The 21025-nt window shown below is 27.9% G+C and overlaps 1 protein-coding gene across 1 annotated transcript in view; it reads right to left on the reverse strand.

The window, feature by feature from the left end:
• Positions 1-20790, reverse strand: part of LOC148238870 (uncharacterized) — a 104220-nt gene extending 83430 nt beyond the window's left edge. The window contains exon 1 of the mRNA XM_088190297.1: positions 20652-20790. The gene's annotated coding sequence lies outside the window, so the exon portion shown is untranslated. The remainder of the gene's footprint in view (positions 1-20651) is intronic.
• Positions 20791-21025: the final 235 nt, after the last annotated feature.

Raw genomic sequence — 21025 nt, forward strand, 5'->3', positions numbered from 1 at the left:
TTTATAAAACATATTCCTATCAAATATAATAAGCAATATATATATATATATATATATATATATATATATATATATATATATATATATATATATATATATATATATATATATATATATATATATATATATATATATATATTTTATAATATACATTCATCGATTTTAACATTAACTTTGCTTCAGCTTATAGAAAAATATTATACACACATCTTAAAAAATCGATTTACATTTATATATAAAAATGTCTATTCAAATACACAAGTAAAAGGCGATGCGTAAATGTTGCTATGAGAATATATATATATATATATATATACATATATAAAAATCTCACTTAGTGATGTTTTTAATACATTTTTTTTATAATAATAAGTTAAAATTACTTTATTTAAATCTTTCACCATAATAATTCACCAATTCTTGTTAATTGATTTTATATTAATTAAAAATAGATAAATTAGAGAAACGGTATTAAATCAGCAGAAACTCTTTCTACTGCAAGTGTAGTTTCTGATCACAATCTTATTATTAGTAATATAAAAAACGAGACTTAAAAGTATACAAGAATCATCAACTAAAATTGAGTTAGACGAACAACTTCTAAATAAGAAGTGTAGAGCTGTTAGTGAGCTGCATAAAAATTGTAGTAGGGTTCAATTAATTAAACAGTCCAAACTACAAACACCATTAATGAAGCGACTGCAGCAATAAATTGATAACAAACTCAACTTTTCAGTATTACGTTGCTAATCGAATGAGTATATACTACGAATTAATTTTTTTTTCTACGCGATACATGTTAAAAGATTTGCATTTTAATAAATAAATAAATAACTTGAAAAACAATATCATTCAATACCTAAATTTTTGATGCGTACAAGATATAGCTAAACCACTACAATGTCCATATAAGTATTTCTCTGAATAATATAAATGTTCTGTATGATCATATAGGATATGTTTATATAGGATTACATAAATGTCAATGTAAATACTTAAATACATTTATAATTCTTAAGCCAGTAAAATATATTTTTAGAACCACTCCATTTCAGTATTTAGTATTTTTGGAATAACCTCGATTGATTGTTATTTAATCAGTTAAAATATAATAAATGCTTATTACATTCATAATACCAAATTCGTGCTTCTCGATAATATTATTCATATTGCATTATTATGCACTTATTTGACATTGATATCAGGAATTTAAAAAACATTTGTAAATATTTATAAACCCAAAATATATAATATATATTTTGAAAATATATATATAAACCCAAAGCATAGGATTACAATGTATTTAAATTAAGTTTGTAATTCATGTAATTGTAAAGCGTACTTTATTTTTAATTATGAGTATCCCATGAAAGCCAACTAATTATTAATTTCCGCGAATATTCGTAGCACACTGAAAACAAATTCCCAACACGTTTTCATTATATAGTGAACTCAGCTAAAGCGCAGTTAGCAGTCGCATTATAAATATACATATATTTTTGATTTAATATTGTTATTTCAAATTTTCTTTGGTATATAAATTAAAAATGACTTTTGAGTTGATTGTTTCCAGCATCTTTGCGGCTCTTGGAGCGTCTGAACGAGTCTCGTCCAATAATCTTAGGATTATCTGTGCCGGCTTAGAGAGCACAATGGCAAAAATGACATTAAAATAAACAACGCTTTTCTTAAAAAAATAATATAAATAAGAACACGAAATGGGTAAATAGAAAAATGAGAAATAAAAACTTCTGTATTTATTTAATTAAACATATTTTTGAATTCGCTATTCGAAAATTAATAATATGGAGTCTAGTAGATAATTATAAAACATTTTATTTCGTAATTTACTTGTAATACTTAAAGAACTCTTCCTAATTTATTTTATAGCATAATCACAATGCTTTCAGTGAACCCGGATACAACTGCCCTTATTTTAATATCATAAAAGTCACGTGCTCTCGGTTTTCGGTAGTCTAATTTTACGGTAGCTGTTTCGTCAAGTTTAAAAAGTTCGCCGATCATATAAGCTTACTAAAAACATTATAAATCTTGAAAACGACAATGATTTGGCTTTTTAACAATGAATTTAGTGTTTGTGCAGAACACCCAGTATTGCACAATAGGCACCCAATCATTCAAAGAGCAAAACAAAAATTAGTAAATGCCGCAGCATAAAAACACAACACATACAATACATTAAATAGACAATAATTTTTTTTTGTATTCTATTTTTAGCGATTTTTACGAATTTTTTGAGCGAAGTAATTATTTTAATTAAAACAACAGCGGCTATTTTAAAACAATATTAGATCGATTAACGAATTTTAATCATGTCGATATGAATAAAACTACAGCAGTTATTGTGCCCTTTAATTTCATTATATTCCACATTATTCACAAATAAATAACATGATAAATACCATTTTTATATTTAATTTATATAATTAAATGTTTTTAATTTCTTATGTTTTTTCTGGGATTTTTTTCTTAAGTTATTTTTAGATTCTTTTTATTATTTTGTATGCCGCCAGACTGAAACAAGATGGCGAATCAGGCTGATTAACAAACTCAGCTGATATATTTACTAGATCTATTATTAAAATAAGTTTTTGTTAATAATATACTATTAAGACTTAATAATTATAAGTTTTTGTTAATAATATATTATTAGGATTAAGTATTTTACAAAACACACAAATGTAAAAAAAAAACATTTTTTATGAAAAAAAATATTTTATTTTAAAACATTATGATTTTTTAATATTCTTAATTGTTGTCATTTTAAAACAAAATGGCGGGTCAGATTGTCTTAAAATATTTTCCAATATATTCACAAGATCTATTTAAAGAATATAAATAAAATTACGGCGGTTATTGTGTTTTAAAAAAACACATAAATAGCGAGAAAATGTAAAACATGTTACTCTTTTTCGAGTATTTATTATTATTTTGAATAATTGTGATTTTATAACAATAAAGCGAATAAGTTTTGTTAACAAACTTAGCTAATATAAGATGTATAAGAAAAATATTGTTTTTTCAAATATTTTTTTAAATCATTGATTTTTTTACTTTTCTCTCTGAGATTATTTTCAACAAAGTTATATTTTTTTATATTTGGAATAGCTGCTATTTCAAAACAAGATGGCGGAACAGGCTCGCTAATAACCAGAGATAAGATATTTACAAGAACTATTTTTAGAATACAACTCAAATAATTAAAATTACCGCAATTATCGTGTCTTCAAAAAAATTTCTATTAAATATTATTGATATTATTGTATTATATTTTTTCTTTGGGATTTTTACTAGGACTGAGAATTTTTATTTTCTTAATAGCCGCCATTTTAAACAAAATTGAGCGTCAAATTGTCTGTTTTAAGCCAATTTGACGCGTTATTATTAAGTTATTAATCCTTTTTTAATAAGTAGTATTTCTTAAATAAATCTAGGTAAACATTAAAAAATAATAAAACTAACTTACAACAACGAAATTTATATTATTTCTACTTTAAAAAATCAAAATCATAACCTAACCAGTAAAAATAATAAAATTGCCATTTGTAAAATATATAGTGGTATACTGAACACACCAAAACAATTTTAAAATATACCAGAAAAATAACTGACTTAAAACTAAATTTCTAGCAATATAAATATAAAACATATATCATAATTCATTCTGATCAATCATTAATAAAAATTATGACATATAAAGTACTTAAATAAAGCAAATATATTTGTCGTTTTAGCAAATAAATTTTGTTAAAACGACAAATATATTTGAAAATCAGTATATTTCTACAAATATTTCTAATAATTGTACGAAAAAAAGTTGTTGTACGGTGATATTTAATAATTTTTTTTTACTGAAAATGCTTTTATGAATATTAAAAAGGAGCAGATATTCTGTATTGTATATTTTAATATTGTTGCTTCCTGGAAAAGGTTTATCAGGTAAAGCAACTGGGTCATAAATGAAAAGTGACAAACTAATCAATACTTTTAATGTCAGTAGCTATGAAATCGATAGTGAAAAAAAAATACAACACTGTAAACATTTTTGTTTAAATATAAATTATAAAACAAATATTTATTGTTCTAAGACGTGGTTAAAAATATTTGAAACCACTGGAAAATAACGTGTTTTATATTTCTATTAGCGTTCTTATATTTTTGCAAGGGTATTTATATTATCCATCGAGATGAATTAGCGAAAGTCATAAACGTTTTCCAATAACGAGCGTTCGGGGGTTAATTTTTCTCAAACCTCTTAACGGTCAGGTGGTTTGCCATTTACGTTTCGAGATATTTGGATGCTGGATACATTACACTGATAAGATTCCGAAAAAGGATTCCTTAATTTAAAGAAACAATACGCTTTTCTTATTGAACAATACGCTGCGCGCTAGCTTAAAATTTTGAAGGCTTTGTTTGTTAAATCTTTATGTATATAAATAAATGCGGAGTTATTCGATACAAAAGAAAATTTGGTGATTACTAAAAATAATATTATTATGATTGTAATGCGAATGCTATTCGAAAAGCGCTTCTTTATATACATATTTGATATTGTTCTTTATGCAATTCACGTGGGATGCGTTTTCAAGAGAATTTATTGAAAACGAACTTATTTATATAAACATACTGGTTTATATATTTATATAAATAATATCATTAATTTATGATGAATTAAAAATATTAATTATAATGTAAATATATTATATTTAAATAATATTTTTATTCACATAAACATGGTTACAATTGTCTAGAATGCACCTATAATAGGTGTACCGGAAAAGAATGTCGTTTTTTTTGTTATCACTTTTAAGTCAGTTGTGCTTCATCAGTTGAACTTTTACAACGTTTTCTGTGTTGTTTCTCTGACTACGTATACCTGGAGTGTATTAGGACTTTTAAACAAAAAAAATTACAACCCTATATACAATGGAGAGCTTTGTAACGAATGAGAAATTTATTCGAAATTTTATGCTTTATCATTTCATGAAGAAAAAAAGTGCAACACGTGTTACAAAAAATATTTGTGATTTACTGGGAGATATTTTGAATGTTCGTAAATGCCAGAGGTGGTTTAAACAATTTAAATCCGGCAATTTTGATCTAAAAAATAACCCTGGAAGTGGTCGACCTGTTAAAGTGGATAGCGGGGTTTTAACTGAGCTGATTCACCAAAATCCATCTTCAACGATTCAAGAACTCGCGGAGCAACTCTGATGTTCATGGTCAAGCGAGCAAGAGCATATCAAAAAAATCAGCAAGACGCGGAAACAAGGAAAATGGATACCTCATGAATTAAGTGAAAAATCTAGGTGAGCGTCTAAACGCGTGCACTGAGTTATTGGAATTAAATACCAAAACTCCATTTCTACAACATCTTGTAACTGGTGACGAAAAATGGGTGTTGTATTCAAACCAAGGACGCAAGAAACAATGGCTTTCAAAGGGCCAGGTACCAAAACCCACCCCTAAGCCCGGGCTCTGCAAAAAAAGTTATTTTGTCTGTTTTGTCGAACTGCAAGGGAATAATTTATTTTGAAACATTAAAACCCGGACAGACAATTAACGCTCAAATGCATTGTGATCAACTAGAGCGTTTAGATGCAGAAATAAATAAAAAAAGACCTGCACTGGCTAATCGTTAAATGCACAAAATTGTTTTATTAAAAAAACGACATTCTTTTCCGGTACACCTAATACTACATCTGGAACCTCTCATACTGTACATGCAGTGTATCCGACTTTTAGGAATGCACGCGTGTATCTAAAGATTTTTTTCGTTTACTTTATAATTTAAAGAAGCGTTAAAAATCTTTTATTACAATTTTTTTATAATATATATATAACTACTGTATAAATCGAAAGATTGGTGATTATTCTAAATTAACTTAAAAATGTTAAAATTGTTACGGATAAAAATACTAATGAATAATATTATTTTTTCATAATTATAGTGATGTAATATATTTAGCCTATTGCTGTATTTTTTTTATTGTTATCGTGAATTTTGTTATATTTTATTATATTGCTATTACTGCTACATTTATTAAGAATGAAAAACTTGTTGTTTCATATAAAATGGCAGTTTTTAAGTGAGATTGTATAAATTGTTTACTTGGTAAATAATTTGCCATCGTAAATTTTGGGGGGCATTTTATTTCGAATATTAATATATAGTCCAGATGTGATTCAACACAGATATATTAAAATTTTTACCTATATATCAATGGCCAAAGCACGACTGATTTAAATTTAAATTTTAAATTTTAAAAAACGACATTCATTTCGGAATTTCTTTAAAAAACATTCCAATTATTTTGTAAAAAAATAAATATTTTTTTGCTAAATTTTATTTTAATCTGTAGTTGAAAATGAACTTCATATGTTTTATTTTATTGTTTAGCATTACCAGTTAAAAATATGTTGAAAACCTTTAGGTATTTATTACTTTTGTCAAATCAAAATTATGAATTTTAATGACAGTTTAATATTTAAAATACAAAACTGATTAGAAAAAAAATTATGTTGAAATCATGTAATTCCATGAAAAATTGTTGTAAGTTGTAATGTAAATAAAAATATCTACAGTTAATATGAAACATTTTGTTACTTTATTACATAAAATGTGAGATGCTGAAAAACGACTTGATAAGACTAGTAAAGGTGTCTGACTTTTGCATGATAACGAATTTGTCTATAAAGCACATTTAAGCAAAATCTCTATTAACGAATGTTGCTTTTTAGAAATACCACTTAATAAATCTTTTAGACCATTATAACCTATTTAAAAAACTTTAATCGTAGTACTATTAAAAAAAGTTTATATACCACTACATAATACGCATTTTACAGTCTAATAATCTAATTTACTTATAACGTTATACTATGTATATCGTATATTTACATTTGTATACTCGTACATGCTTCATATTTATATGTTGTATTGTGTACGTTGTAAGTTTGCACATAATTCATTAATGAAGTAATATCACCATTAAGTGTTATGCAAATCTTTGTCGTGTTTCGTGTTTAATATGCGCAAAAATTATATCCTAAATTTGCGAAAATGTATTTTCACAACGTCAACACAAAGATATAACACATATTTATCTACAGCCATCATAGTGAAACATTTAGTGTGTATTTACATATTTTTTGTGTTTTCTTGCCACATGCATAATTTAAGAAGATGCTTTTTTGTCATGGTTGAATATATAAATAAAAACAACGCTTTACTTCCTTATATTGTGTTGGGATTTAGGATTAGAATACTGATTTCAGAATAAATACATTTTCTACATGTTTTTCAGACTAATACAAAAATAGTCGATAGTGTGAAAGGCAGTAAGTTTAAATACTATTGTTTATTTATTTAAATAAATTTATTAATTTGTATTTGCGAGATATTGATATATAAAAAAATGAAAGACAAAAGATCAATGTAAAAGTACGATACAAATATTTTCCCGTTATAATTCTGCCTTGTCACACCATTAGTATCTCACAAAAAAGAATTTGCTTATGAGCTTATAGAAAGCTCGCACATAAAAGTTATGTCATTCGTCCTCAAGGCACTATATATATACATACACATATACACACAAAAGTATGTAAAACCGTGACGAGAATTTTGACACTATAAAAACTACAGACAATACATAATAATATTTTGTAGAGTAAGATACCTTTGCGCATTCGCATAGTTAAAGATAAAAATTTAAACATAATTAAAAAACGAAATTATCGAGATAATCATTTATCATTTGAGGTTTAGCAACAATTCGAACAAACAAAAATAGAGATTAACCCTTTATCAATAACTCAGTATATTCACAACAATGGAAATGAGATCTGGTGACCAAATATTTGCATAAATCATTGAAAATATTGCAAAGTCATCCCGATACGTTCATTATTCATAAGTAGCACCGAAAAACTACTATAAGTTTGGAAATGCCGCACGCTGAACGATACTTTCTACCCTGCGCACACTACTAATGTTTTTCAAGTCTTGGTTACAGATCGCCTGAGTAGCTATCTTGGCCATTTATTCTTAGGCGTGAACACATTTTGAGAGTGTGTCCAAGATGTAATGCAATTAGCTCGCATAAAACCTTCATATGTAATTTTTCAAAGCTGTATCGAACCAGAATTATAAAATATGTGATACTTCGTAATAAAAAGAGAGACAGTAAAAGAAGAACAAGGCAAGCATCGAGATGAGAGATCATCCTCTACGAAATCACAGCTGACAATAATACAACATGAAACGCCAGTGAAGAATTTCTAACTTCCAAGACCTTCCATTTTAACTCTGTACCTAAGATATCTGATTAGAAACTCAATGTATTTTAATTGCTGAATTCTTTAAATAAGTCTGCTTTGTATAATATATTGCAAGAGTAAGTATCTTGTGACTTATCGAACTGAAAAATATATTTTTTCTACAATCTTGTAATTTGTTATTTATTCAAGTTTTTAATTGATAATCTTATACATATATCTAGAGTACTTTACGTTTTTTAGCACCCTGTAAAGTGTACACGTAAAAATAAATACGTTATTTATATATGTAGCAAAAGTACAAATATACACGCAATTCCGTGTAACCAGATAACATTTACAATTTTCGATTTGCAGACGCGAACGAATGAGAAGACGGTGAGCGAAAAGACAAAATTTAATTGGTTCGTTTCAAATTAAAATTAAATCGCGAGGTGGGCGGCGAGGTTCGAGTGCGGGCGGGGAGTCCGCCGTGTTTATTATGAACAGCAAAAATGTGTCACTCGATTCGCAAATCTGTGTAATTGCTCGGGGCGTTTAATCATCCACCCGGGGATGTGCTTAATATTATATTATACCAGTTAAAATTTCGAGTATAATTAGGTAGGGAAATGGAGGGGAAATGTTGGCCATCGCTGCTGCTAGATGATAAAAAAATGTACACATTTATAATTTTCAAGGACTGGAGTGATTTTACACAGACACGTGACATAATAATAAATAACGCTTTTAAGGCCTGAAAGTGTAGGTGTAATGAAAATATATTGATAGTGTCACTTTTTCGACGAATCCAATACATCTCTATATTACGAACACGAGAGCTACAATACATATAATATCAATACAAATGCGTGGAAATGTACGAACATATACAAAGCCCACAAAATATTTTTAAAGAAATTTATTTTAGGATTGACTTATAATAACCTTAAGAACACCTCTTCAGATATTTATCAAAAGTCGAAATAAACCTCAATACCAATTTTGTGAGCCTGAGAACGAGTTTTTTTAATGCTTTCTCTCTTTTCATTAAGTTTCTGGACAATTCTTGCATTGTTCATAAACTGACAAAAGGATTTTAACCGAGTTAAGAAATTCTCTTCCATTATCATACACACAATTAGTGTTTCTTCTCGAGAATCATTTCTCGAGTAAAATTCCAAATTCAGAAATCTCATTTCTCGAGTAATTTTACCGACTAACACTTAAGAAAATCGGTCAGCGTCAATTACCTGCATTATCTGAAAGATGTCTTAAACTACCCAGAAATCCCATAGATATTACAAAACTGATGATGGACTTTTACAATGACATAAAATAAGAGGAAAAATAGACAGGTGCAAACAATAAAAAATACATGTATTTCCAAATTTATAATTGAAAGAAGACAGAAAACTTTGTAATGACAACGATATAAAAAAGCTGCAATACAGATAATATTTTAAAGTTAGTGAGTAAAAAGTTATTTTAGTTTGGAATCCGTATTAAATATGTTGTCATTGCTTTCATTAGTGATGTGACGTTAAAATGATTGAATGTTAAAAGTGTTAAATGTAAAAAAAAATGTGATAAAAGTGAGGATAATGAATCTATCGAGGATTTCTATATAGATTCAGATACAGAAGAATTTGAAGAAATCACCAACGTAAAACTTGCACCAATAATTAAAGAAACGATAAACAGCATTTGAAAAATTGTAATTATTTTTAATTATTCTCCCATACGAAGTAGCATTTTACAAAAGTATGTATTTGAAGTTGAAAAAAAATTGAACCTCATTTTAGACGTGAAAACCAGATGGAACACAATGGAGGTGAAGCTAGATCGCTTTTTACGAATTAAGCGACCTATATTTCAATCATCTGTGGAACAAAGGGTACATTTAATTATTGCTGAAGGGGTACTGATTGCAGGTGCGTACGGTGAGATACATTATCTTTCGCTCGCTCGCGTGTAAAGTGACGAGAGTGAATGAAAGATAAGGGCGTGCGTTACATGCGTTCCGCACGCCCACTTCTTCTCACTCACAGCAAGCGAAAGTCAATTGTCGATGAAATTGTGTTCTTAACGATATTTAAAAGTGGAATAAAATGGTCAGAAACTGATTACCGAAGAACTAATAGATCTGCATCGAGAGCAACAATACAATGATACAAAGGAGATCTCGTCTGAAGAAGAGGAGAAAGAGACTGAGAAACCCCTCACTTCAAATGAGATTAAGGATATCTGTAAAATTTGTGAAAAAGTTCAAATTTTCGTGGAAAATTACCACCTGATTAAGATGTAGCAGTGCAAGCCTAATCTATTCAATATTCAATAACAATGCTATGTCACATTTTCGACAAATATTTAAAAGGAAGAAAGCAAGTGTCATTGCATAGGTTCCTAGTTAAAGTTGCAAGAAAATAAAAAGATTTGATTGAGCTATCGGTAACCTCGGTAATTTCAATATGAATAATTATTGAATTAAATTATTTTATAAAATAATAAAAAATATATACGTATATTTGTATTAATCATTTTTATATCAATATTTTTTGGTTTTTGGAACGAACCAACATAAGTTCCCAGTATATCTTATTTTTTTTTTTTTTTTTTTATTTATTTATTAACGTAATTCCGCATGAGTATAAAATTACTTATTCTACGGTTACATTTTATAACAGTTTTATGTTAAATATGAAAAATAAAAACTTATACATTAGAAAGTATTTAAACTCTTATCAAAATAACAAGTATAACAAATTATAAGAATGTACATACACATATACATACATCCATACATATGCATACATATATAAAAATATACAAACATAAACATATACACACATTTTTTTTTTTTTTTTTTTTTTTTTATTTTTTTTTATTTTTTTTTTTAAAGTTCGATGAATTTTTTTAAAAAATAATTTTTAATTTCTTTAAAGTTATTTCTGGTTGATATTGGTAAATCATTATATGTTTTAAAAGCTATATATTTTAAAGAATTTGTTCCAAACTTTACTGAAAATGGTTGAGGGATGTGTAGATCATATGCAGATCTAATTTCATATTTGTGTTGTTCTTTTCTAATTTTAAATTTAGTATTTATAGTTGATTTTCCCTCTAACATTTTTTTTGTTATCATTATTAATTCATATTTTGGAAGGATAGTTATAGGTAAAATTTTTGTTTTTATATATATGTCTTTAGTGTGAGTATCAAACGGTAAATTCAATAAATTTTTTATGGCACTATTTTGTATCACCTGAAGTGATTTTATTTTAAATTTACTTGTAAATCCCCAGACGCAAGACATATATGTTAGATGACTATGAATGTGTGAAAAATAAATGCTTAATCTAGTTTTATATGATAAAATATTTTGAAACCTGTATAAAATTTTTGACATTGGTAAAATTTTTTTTATTATATAATCAATATGATTATAAAAATTTAAATTTTTATCTAACAGCAGACCTAAGAATCTTATATTATCACTTTTTGTAATTAGAGAGTTATTTACATTAAGAGAAATATTAAAATCATCATTAAATATCATATAATTTGTTTTTTTTCATTAATTGTTAATTTGTTTAGTCTCATCCATTCATTAATATGGATCAAATCATTCTGCATGTTGTTTTGCATGTCTTTATATGTTTTAGAGTTATATATTAACACTGTATCATCAGCATACAGTTGAATCCTTCCTGTAAGTTTACATAGAGTTAAATCATTAATGTACAAATTAAATAGTAATGGACCTAAATAGAACCCTGTGGAATTCCACACTTGACCACTTCATATTCACTTTGTATACCATTTATTACTACTACTTGTTGTCTATTATTTAAATAGCTTCTTAATAAATTTAGTGTTGGTCCAACTATTCCAATATGGTTTAATTTCTTTAATAATATGTTATGATCTACTGTATCAAAAGCTTTGGAAATTTGAAGAATATTATTATATTAAGAATATTATTATATTATTATATATTATATATTATGAAGAATAAAATTATTTGAAAATTTGGAAATTTGCTTTGATATACCGGCGTTTTGAAATACAAACACGTTTCTGGAACGAATTATGCTCTTAAACCGAGGTTCGATTGTAATGTGTCATAAATAAAAATATTGTTGTTGTTTTATTAATATTTTATCCAAAAATAAGTTGATTATGAAAAACCTTTTCAACAATAATTTTTAATTTCATTTTGAAAATAAGTTATGATTAATTACTATAAACGGTAGTTTTTAATTTTTGCTTATTTATAAAATATAACTAGCATGAATTTATAAAATATAAATAGTAAATTTTATGATAAAAAAATCTACACAAAGGAATTGCTTATCAATATGCTTGAATGAGGTCTTTGAAATGTGGGTTATAGACGGATGCTAAAGATTTTGTAGCCTGAATTTGTAAAAAAACGACACAATTCCAAATGGTACACCCCAATAAGTTAATAATAAACGATCTAAAAATCGTATTATAAAATACTCTGGCCACACAAACCAAGGTGTTAACTATAGAATTATTCAGTTGCTGTGGAAGGTATAATGGGAGATAAACGCTGGATTGGAATGGAAAGCCAATGGGACGATGAAGCGCATAATGGTTATTCAGGCCTGATCGTGATACAAAAAACTCAACAAATAAGTCTAAAGATTCTCGTCGACACCCGAATATTAAATATTAAAAATAAAATAAGGGTTCTGTATGTTTTATTTATTTTTTACCTTAACTGAAGCTCCTTGGGTTGCAGATTATCCGAGGCTTAACTTCCAAAACATTTTGAATAAAAGGTGCAAATTAACCTATAATTCGAAAGTTTGAACGTTTGTCAAACTCGCTTAGTCTACTTTGAACGTACGAAGGTTAAGATTATTTTTTTTGTTTTAATTAACATAAAAGCGATGGTGTATGAGATTATTTTTTTGCACAACTAAAAGCTGTCGCAAAAATAGCAAATAAGAAACGACGTTAATTATTTTGAATAATGCGTTAATAAAGCGTAGTTATACCCACGCATTTGTCACTTGGTATATAAACTTAATAATTTTGAACAGACGCCGTCGGAGTTAACTTTAACGAGAAAAGTGGTCCATAGTAGGTATATGTTTGATCGGATAATTTCGATGTGATTTTCACTTTGGTTGAGATTATTTACAGGTCAAAACGTCGGAGCTTTGATGCGATTTTGAAAAATGGTTTCGATTGATAACATTATCCGTAGCAAAAGGTCAGTAAAACTGCTTTATATTATTATTATTAATATTATTATATAATACTTAATTCAAACACGTGTATCCTACCTTTAGCTAAACAAAAATAAAAACTTAATCTTCTTCGAAATATAGTTTAATGCACAGAGTATATTCTCGAATAATTTACTAATTAGTTAATAAACATAATGGCAAAAATTTTGGGATTGATTTTTTGTCAAGAATAATCAAGTTGCTCTTTGGACCAATTTGAAATGCTTTTACTTGTATAAAATTAATAAAAACACCTGGAAAACTCTGTATTTCTCTGAGTAATGGTGTAGTGTATATTGTAATACATTGTATGCATAATGGTATGTGTTAAACAAATATAAGCGGCACCCAAAATAAAGACGTTTTTATACTAAATAACTTTGACGGTGTTACTTATTTGTTGTTCGGGTGGCATGTCTTTCTTATTGTGTTTGGATTAATATATGAAGAGTGCGTTACGAACATAAGAACAAAAAAAACAATATAAGATTTTGTTCCGAGTAAGGTGTTTTTACGCACTTATATGCTGTATGAATTTCACACAAAAATTGGCAACCACAGCAATCAAATGCATTTAAGTGAGTTAAGAATTATTGGTTTGTCAATTTAAAAAATAGTTCAAAAGATTTAAATCATATTTTTTTTGTTTGGAAAATAAGCCTAGAAGTAGGACACAAAAAATCATCAATGATGACCACATAGCTGCAGAAATTAAAGTCAATACAGATATGTAATTTCAGGAATTTAAAATTTCAAAAACATTAAAAAGGCGTGAAACAAAACGCGTTGCACGTTCACTAAGCGCCAAGACACTGTCATCATCCCTCCGCCAGTTTTTCCACCACCGCTCGAAGAAAACATTTCACCATTTATCGTCTATCGCAACAAATGTAAATATAATGTAATAAAACTCTAACTAGATTCCAGTCTTATGGCTAAACTGTATTTTAGTTAAGGATGCTAATAAATGCAAAGATTGTTTTCGTGATTTTCAACAAAAATGGCATAAATTATCGAAATTTTGGCACCTTAAAGTACTCTGTCCTAGTGATTCAAACTTGTGCTTAGTTAATGCAATTTTAAAATTGGCATTACAGTAATTGACCGAGCTTAAATCTGCATTAAAAAAACGAATAATAACAGATATAAATGATGCACTGAAATATATTACTAAAATCATCATACATATAGTGTTTTTAGTAACAACTCGTAAAATTATTAGTTAACTAATAACAACTTGGAAAATGTATAAAATTCAAAGCCACTCGAAACGCCATCTATTGAATTCTCTTCAGTCTTAATATATTAAACATAGTTAATTAGACAATTGATTGGTTGTTTTAATATTTAATAGTTTAATGCACTAACATACTAATCTAATAATAAAAAAAATAAAAAAAAGGTGATGCATGGATGAAATTCAACCATGTATCCACCAATGCTATGTTAAGCAGGCAAGAGACAAAAAAGTCTAGGAACTGCTAAATATTAATAGATACTATATATATATATATTAAACATATATAAATTCATGTATATAAAAATGTAATTTTACGATACTGAGAAAATTTTCATGTCAAATAAAAATACCGAAATCCCGGGACTGCAATTTTTGCTTAAAATTGGGATCCTTAATTCAGGGTAATACAGTCAATATAGAATCTTGCTAAATTCGAAGCGAAATTAGAGACGCCTTCATTAATATTATATATATATATATATATTGTTGGATGTATATAAAAAGTCAGAACGCAATTTTTTTTATGATGTACAAAAGTCTTGTAAAGAGATGCCACTTTTTACAAGTCTAAAATGAATGAAAAATTTGATATAAAGATTAATATGAAATGTGGCATCTTTAAATCTAAGCTTTTAATAAAAATGTTTTAGAATAACCTTTAAATAAAATAAAATTATGATAATAAAAAATAGGTAAATTTAATTATAGATGTCGTATATAATCACAATTCCTCGATGTATTTAACAGCTTCCAAAAGAGGCTTGTTTGTTTTGAACATCGCGTCGCGTCGTTTACAATGGATAGTATTTTTTTCAATTTTACTTTAACCAAAAAAGCGAATGGCACGAAAGCCGTTTATTATCCTTTTAATTACGTTTCCGTTTGCAAATATTGCTTAAAAAAGGGACGAGCGCCGTAGATATTTGTCCCAATTTTCTCGATCAAAGGACCTTCGAGAGTTGATTTACTTTCGCATATAGCATTACCAATTAATTTCATCTCACGTGAGCAATAAAAGCGAACCTAACCTGGTGCAATAGAGTCTCAGGTGATATAATTATAACGGAGTATAATTTGCACAAGATGAATGCTTATTAAGCGTGTTAATGATACACAACATAACAAATTAGAATCAAGAATTTATTTAATTTTTTTGCTATCTCAATATTGTTTTAATTAGGAGTGAAAACATTTATTAATTGACTTATTGCTTGTTCTGTTACTCTTTCAAAGAAACTTTAAAAAATTGGTTTGAATGTCGAAATTTTAAAGCAATTAATTAAAAGTTACTTTTATTACGAAACTCGCTGACGGGAACGAAGTCGCTTTGAAATAATACAATAATTAAATTACTTTGATCGACAACCGACAATATAATGTTGAGAGTGAAAGGAAACGAATTAACATGTAATAATAGCTTTTTAAAAAGGCAGTTTACAGCATTAAAATATTCAATTTTACAATTAAGTGTAATTGATTTTTAAACATTAAAACACTGTATAATTACTTGTCTCTCCTATAACTTTATACAACAAACATATAAAAATGGGATTATTTATATATAACTGGATATTTATAAGAATAAAATGAAATTTTTCTTTTCAATACAGTAAACATAAATTTCAATGCATCTAACGAATTTATGGATTCTAATGTTTGCCTTTTTCGGCACCTAACGCTCGCAGAGTTTCCGATAGACTAATGTGTAATTAAAATAACAGTTTTGCCATTCATTGACATAATTTTATTGATCATTAAACTGTTTTGTTATTGCATACTAACTAGCCGCTTTGTTATGACTTTCAAGTATATAATCTCTGCTTTGAAAGTTGGAACCATGTGTTCATTACTAAGGTTTCTCTTCTTGGTAATTTATATTAGCTTCTCTTCTAGACTGTTTCTCCATTATGATTATGACATTATGGCATTGTGTGTCGGAAGATCTCCAACAAAGTCTGCTATTATATATAATATTATTTAGATTGCTGTTTTGACATGAGTATAAAAATTATCCACCTCTGCTTCACTAGCATTGGTTGTCGGTGTATATACTTATATGACATATATGTTTCAATTTGTATTAGTACACTCTTATAAATAAAAAACATAAATTAAACTGGTACAGTGAAAACATATTTTGGATCATATTGTAATTCAGATTACTAATACTAACAGAAAATCATAAGTTGCGCTTACATTAATCGAAATCAAATTATAATTTTGGCTTGATAAAAATTAATTAATTCGGGAAATAAACATGATAATATATAGATTTACATATACACAGTAAATAATACTTGAAAAATTGCAATAGTAAAACATAGGAATTAAATTAGATCCAGAATGTCCCGTATACAGCTTCTTAAGATTTGAGCGGGTCCGCCGAGAGCGACCCGGGCCATGCGAAAACAATGATTCCGGGCCTCATGACAAAAATAGCATTTTATATAATTTTTAGCATATTAATATAATTTCTTGAATAAATAATAATAGGTGCGAGCTAACCTTTTCTATGCTACAAATAAACATAAAAATTAGCCACCGTTGCGACATATTTTCTGAAATCGTATTGAAAAATCATTAAAATAATATCTACTCCTAATATAAATAAAATCGTGCAATCACGGTGAAAACGCTCGATTATCAAGCGTTTACATTAAGACTTTTTACAACAATATTACGAGTGAGAATCAAATAAAGCACATCTAAACCGAATTTTGCCCAATAAGAGAGCGCAAAAACAACTATCTCTTCGCAGAAGCCAAAATTCATGTCAAAAGCAATAAAATCGCGTCGGCGCCGTCGCAGTGGGAATGCTCGGTAACGAGCCTAGAAAGTGGGTGCTTTTTACTTTTTTTATAAATATATTATTGTTATGATTTTTTTCAGTGTCGGGCAGTCGGGAGAACGGGTCCCGAGAATTCGTCCCCTCCTCCCTCCCCCCTTTTAGCAGGCATAAATCTGAGTGCTCAATAATTTAATGGTACTGAAGATCATGTACAAAAATAGAACCCTTAAAAATATTTTGGGAATCATAAAAAGTATTTTTATAATTTCCTGGAAGTTTTAGGGTTCCTAATAATGTAGTTATAGCAGCTTTTATAAAATCTAGAATGACGCAGATATAACGCATCTTAATAAGAAAATAATTATCAAAAATATTTAAAAATTGTTTCGATTACCGAATTATTGCGGAAACGAAAATTGCATATCCAAAAATTCCGGACAGCGAAAATTGCGAGCAGCAAAATTTCGGACATAGATGATTGCAGACACGAGAATTCTACAAAATATTTTTTTATATATATGTAAAATGTTATGTATTCGGTCGGGTAGCCTGTAGAGCAGGCGTTTTCGACCTAGTTGTGTTTGAGAATACTGAAAATTCATGCTTTACATTTTAATTTATCAAATGGTGAAATATAATATGGCTATTGTCTCTTTATATTTTTTTCCGTTGTATGTTGTGAATATGAATTAGTATATTCTGGTAAAATAAATACATAAGTAGCGTAACAGTAGTCTTTTTCTAATTAAAAATATGTATATGATTTATTTGTTTAAAAAATAAAATATGTATAAATTGCAAAACATATATCATATTATATTAGGTAATACCAATATAAATGTTGTTTTTTACCTTAAATTTTAATATTCATGCTTTGGCCGTTTATACTTGAGTACGTATTTTGTTAAATCTATGTTGATGTACATTTGGACTCCAAATACTAATATTTAAGAAAAAGGGACTCAAAAATTTACGACGGCAGTATTCTTACCAAGGAACAATATATATAAAATTGCACATGTATTTCTTAAAAAATAATTCTAACTACATTTTTGAGGTGGTAAGTAATTTATTGGATATCCTTTAATGTCGAAGATGGCTTAAAAAAATTAGCGTTAATAATTAATCGGTTAATTCTAACAAATTCTATTTAAGCTATCTAGACAAACAACTAAACCAGTCCAATTTAACAGTGCATAAACACATTAAGAAGATTGGGAAGGTTTGGAAACAAGATGTATGTGTTTCACACAAATTGAGCGAAGAATACAAGTAGGCGCATATCCCAATAACTTCTGTATCTTAAAGCTGGTCGCCTTTTCTCAATCATTCGATAACTGGAGATGAGAAATGGGTGTTTTACGACAACATTCGTCGTAAAAGACAATAGTTATCCAAAGGTCAAGTAGCAAAAGCTACTTCGAAGCCCAGGCTCACTGAAAAATAGTTATTTTATGTATATGGTGGGATTGCAAAGGGGTTTCGCATTATAAACCTGCTCAAACAATAACAACAAGCTTCTATTGTGATTAGCTGGAACCTTGGCACAATGAAGTAAACAAAAAAGTCTGCACTTATCAATAGAAGTCGAATAGCTCTACAACACGACAATGCGTGTACCCATGTGGCGAATTTATCTTAGCTGGAAGGCTTCCTAGACGGCAAAAAAATTAAAAATGCAGAAATAAAATTTTAAATCTAAGCCCCCAACATTAAAAAAATTACTGTGATGTGGGAGACGGTTATATTTTTAAGAAAATATATATTTTTTTAAATATTTATTAAACATTTTTCTTTTAAATCATTTAATTTAAGATAATTCTTAAAGTTTATTTTCTAAAATAAACTTAAATTTGCTTTTAATATGTCAGTATTATTATTATTATTTAAAAATATATTTTATTATTAAATACAGACATTTTAAATTAATGATGGAATACTGAAAAAATATTGATTGTGATAGAATGAAATTATATTACACACTGTATTGCAGCAAAGCCCAGCTTTTGTGCACTATACTATAATTCTAGCTATATATAAAAAATAAAAATGTTTGTTACAAAGGTAAAAGTCACAAAGGTATTTTTGTATTTTTTTATAAAACGTTCACTATAATCTGATTCACGTATATGTAGAATAACGCGCTGATTTAAATATGCAGGTACATTTTTTTGTAATAGAGCTGTTCAAAAGCAAAAGTAATCTAACCTAACCTACTTTTAACAGGAATAACAATTTAAACTAAGTTGTTATATATTTTGATTCAACATTTCACATTTCAGTAAAATTTTTTTTAACTTCTGCTCCGAAACAAACATACTTAATTTATTTACTTTTCTCAATTTATTATTGTAATAACTTATATTAATTATTATTTTCTTAAACGTATTTAACTTACTGACAATTTAAACTGTAGTAGGAAAACTGTATTCATATAAAATGTATAAAGGTATTTTTTAATATTATTTTGGTAAAATCAAATCAGTAGTTTTTTGTATAAGTAAATGAACCATAACAATTCACAATATTAAAAGATGTTCATATATTCACCTTTTAATAATTTAACGTATCTTTTAACTGTTAATCTCATACTATTTACACGATTGCAAGTCTATGATATATAATTTCTTAACACTGCCAGTAAAAGAAGTTAAGCTTTCGCATGGCAGTGTAAAATAAAAATATTAAAATTGTTGCATGTCACAAAACAACAATACTATAGCGTTCCCCACCGCTGACTAATATTTTTAAAAGACCTTGGTTTGAGTTACATCATGATCTTATTTGAGAGATCGGAATTAGTAATTATTATAATTATAGTTCAGATCGATCATCTCAGATTACGGATTCATAGCTTTTCCGAATCTTACTGTTGTTTATAAATAAAGGTGAATTATTAAAATCAATATGTATATATTACACATTCTCTATATGTATAAATAAATCACATATGTATATATAAATAAATAAATGTTTTGATAAGGAAATACTTTCACGGGTGATTCAAAGGCTGATGACTTTAGATACCGTTTTAAAAAAGTGTAACGAATAAAAACATGTGATTTATAACACTTACCAAAAAGTCAGCTGCGGCAAAGTTTTCCAGAAGTTTGTTTCGTTCAGACGGAATATTAAGGGTAGTCGCACCCCCACGTCAGCCTCTGGCTACGTCCACGGCGGAACTACAGCTCGGCAGCAACAGGGTGCACGTCGATCCTCCCCGCCCTTCCCGTTCATATCTCCGATCGTGACGTAGGCGACGCGGCCCGCCCTGGAAAACCTGTTGATACGAAGCAAGATTATTTTCCAACTTGTCAGTTCGGATCCGCTAGCTGCATGTCACACTGTATTTACCATCCATAACTGCTTTAATCGACCAATTTGCCATCGGCGCTACAGCAACTGCTCATAGCTGCAATGCTATAGAAGTACATATATAAAGACTATACA

This window comes from Plectrocnemia conspersa, unplaced genomic scaffold (genome assembly GCF_051122295.1).
Source record: "Plectrocnemia conspersa isolate PC_06_02 unplaced genomic scaffold, ASM5112229v1 ptg000001l, whole genome shotgun sequence".
In the NCBI taxonomy this organism is placed as follows: Eukaryota; Metazoa; Arthropoda; class Insecta; order Trichoptera; family Polycentropodidae; genus Plectrocnemia; species Plectrocnemia conspersa.